The 3,507-nt window shown below is 35.3% G+C and overlaps 1 long non-coding RNA gene across 1 annotated transcript; it reads right to left on the reverse strand.

Annotated features, from left to right (window-relative positions):
* Nucleotides 1-270: 270 nt before the first annotated feature.
* LOC133520472 (uncharacterized) lies at nucleotides 271-2,855 on the reverse strand. The gene is made up of 2 exons (XR_009799761.1): nucleotides 2,059-2,855; nucleotides 271-1,326 (listed from the first exon to the last, which is right to left on the reverse strand). It is a non-coding gene; the product is annotated as an uncharacterized LOC133520472 (long non-coding RNA).
* Between the last annotated feature and the right edge of the window lie 652 nt (nucleotides 2,856-3,507).

The following is a 3,507-nucleotide window of genomic DNA, read 5'->3' on the forward strand; positions in this document are numbered from 1 at the left end:
TTGTACATCTCTATAAATCTTCTGATACGAGCTCTGTTCATGGGCTCTGATCTTATGCCTCCTATATTTAAAAAAATACTTCTACTTAACATAGCGCCATTTCTATGTACATATCTACAAATCTTAAGATACGACCTCTGTTCATGGGCTCTGCTCGTTTGCCTCCTGTATTTAAAAAAATACTTCTACTTAACATAACGCCATTCCTTTGTACATCTCTACAAATCTTATGATATGAGCTCTGTTCATGGGTTCTGCTCGTTTGCCTCCTATATTAAAAAAAATACTTCTACTTAACATAACGCCATTCCTTTGTACATCTCTATAAATCTTCTGATACGAGCTCTGTTCGTGGGCTCTGCTCGTTTGCCACCTATATTAAAAAAAAAATTCTACTTAACATAGTGCCATTTCTTTGTACATATCTACTTATCCTATGATACAACCTCTGTTCATGGGCTCTGCTCATTTGCCTCCTATATTTAAAAAAATACTTCTACTTAACATAGCGCCATTTCTATGTACATATCTACAAATCTTATGATACGAGCTCTGTTCGTGGGCTCTGCTCGTTTGCCTCCTATATTAAAAAAAAAAATCTACTTAACATAGTGCCATTTCTTTGTACATATCTACTTATCCTATGATACAACCTCTGTTCATGGGCTCTGCTCATTTGCCTCCTATATTTAAAAAAATACTTCTACTTAACATAGCGCCATTTCTATGTACATATCTACAAATCTTATGATACGACCTCTGTTCATGGGCTCTGCTCGTTTGCCTCCTGTATTTAAAAAAATACTTCTACTTAACATAACGCCATTCCTTTGTACATCTCTATAAATCTTCTGATACGAGCTCTGTTCGTGGGCTCTGCTCGTTTGCCTCCTAGATTAAAAAAAACAAATTCTACTTAACATAGTGCCATTTCTTTGTACATATCTACTTATCCTATGATACAACCTCTGTTCATGGGCTCTGCTCATTTGCCTCCTATATTTAAAAAAATAGTTCTACTTAACATAGCGCCATTTCTATGTACATATCTACAAATCTTAAGATACGACCTCTGTTCATGGGCTCTGCTCGTTTGCCTCCTGTATTTAAAAAAATACTTCTACTTAACATAACGCCATTCCTTTGTACATCTCTACAAATCTTATGATATGAGCTCTGTTCATGGGTTCTGCTCGTTTGCCTCCTATATAAAAAAAATACTTCTACTTAACATAACGCCATTCTTTTGTACATCTCTATAAATCTTCTGATACGAGCTCTGTTCGTGGGCTCTGCTCGTTTGCCTCCTATATTAAAAAAAAAAATCTACTTAACATAGTGCCATTTCTTTGTACATATCTACTTATCCTATGATACAACCTCTGTTCATGGGCTCTGCTCATTTGCCTCCTATATTTAAAAAAATACTTCTACTTAACATAGCGCCATTTATATGTACATATCTACAAATCTTATGATACGACCTCTGTTCATGGGCTCTGCTCGTTTGCCTCCTGTATTTAAAAAAATACTTCTACTTAACATAACGCCATTCCTTTGTACATTTCTATAAATCTTCTGATACGAGCTCTGTTCGTGCGCTCTGCTCGTTTGCCTCCTATATTAAAAAAAATAAATTCTACTTAACATAGTGCCATTTCTTTGTACATATCTACTTATCCTATGATACAACCTCTGTTCATGGGCTCTGCTCATTTGCCTCCTATATTTAAAAAAATACTTCTACTTAACATAGCGCCATTTCTATGTACATATCTACAAATCTTAAGATACGACCTCTGTTCATGGGCTCTGCTCGTTTGCCTCCTGTATTTAAAAAAATACTTCTACTTAACATAACGCCATTCCTTTGTACATCTCTTCAAATCTTATGATATGAGCTCTGTTCATGGGTTCTGCTCGTTTGCCTCCTATATTTAAAAAAAAATACTTCTACTTAACATAACGCCATTCCTTTGTACATCTCTATAAATCTTCTGATACGAGCTCTGTTTGTGGGCACTGCTCGTTTGCCTCATATATTAAAAAAAAAAAAACTACTTAACATAGTGCCATTTCTTTGTACATATCTACTTATCCTATGATACAACCTCTGTTCATGGGCTCTGCTCATTTGCCTCCTATATTTAAAAAAATACTTCTACTTAACATAGCGCCATTTCTATGTACATATCTACAAATCTTAAGATACGACCTCTGTTCATGGGCTCTGCTCGTTTGCCTCCTGTATTTAAAAAAATACTTCTACTTAACATAACGCCATTCCTTTGTACATCTCTATAAATCTTCTGATACGAGCTCTGTTCGTGGGCACTGCTCGTTTGCCTCATATATTAAAAAAAAAAAAATCTACTTAACATAGTGCCATTTCTTTGTACATATCTACTTATCCTATGATACAACCTCTGTTCATGGACTCTGCTCATTTGCCTCCTATATTTAAAAAAATACTTCTATTTAACATAGCGCCATTTCTATGTACATATCTACAAATCTTATGATACGAACTCTGTTCATGAGTTCTGCTCGTTTAGCTCCTACTTAAAAAAAATCGATTCTACTTAACATAGCGCTGTTTCTTTGTACATATCTACCAATTCTATGATAAGAGTATGACCTCTGTTCATGGGCTCTGCTCGTTTGCCTACTATATAAAAAAATCTACTTAACATACCGCTGTTTCTTTGTACATATATATCTACTTATCCTATGATAGGTACGACCTCTGTTCATGGGCTTTCCTCATTTGCCTCCTATATTTAAATAATACCAGACAAATGCGAGCCGGACTCGCCCATCTAGGGTACCGTAGTTTTTAGTATTTGTTGTTATTGCGGCAGGCAACTGTGAAAATATCAACTAACTATCACGGTTTACGAGATACAGCCTGGTGACAGACGGATAGACGTACTGACAGCGGAGTCTTAGTAATAGGCTCCCGTTTTACCCTTTGGGTACTGAACCCTAAAAAGGAACTTTTACTTATCATAGCGCTCTTTTTGGATATACTGTATAGTAATATTGAATTTACTGCTCTTCTGACCTATTTCGGTACCTTTTATGTACTTAGTACTTACCTACATACATATTAAGGTTATACAACTATTATTTCTAGAATCAAAAAATCAATACAAACAAACCTACGTAATATACACGTATTTTAAAAACATAATCCTCGAAACTCGAAAGCTCCTCTTTTTGTAAATGCAATGCAAATAAAACGCATTAAACTTAATCATGACGTCACGATCAAGTATCATTTAATAAGGGGCGTTTCGTGCGTAGATAACAATTGTCAGATTTGACTCTCATTTCTAACTTTTGTATTGCTTCAATGTTATGGGTCCCATAAAGACATGTTTCTTTTATAAAAACTTATTATCTAGCCGATCAACGCAGTTGATTGAGGAAGCTGCCATACAAGACAAAAGCATTTTCAAAGCGACTTTCTCTTAGAACACCCCATCTATCCGTCTATCTATCATA

Source organism: Cydia pomonella, chromosome 8, assembly GCF_033807575.1.
Source record: "Cydia pomonella isolate Wapato2018A chromosome 8, ilCydPomo1, whole genome shotgun sequence".
Taxonomy (NCBI): domain Eukaryota; kingdom Metazoa; phylum Arthropoda; class Insecta; order Lepidoptera; family Tortricidae; genus Cydia; species Cydia pomonella.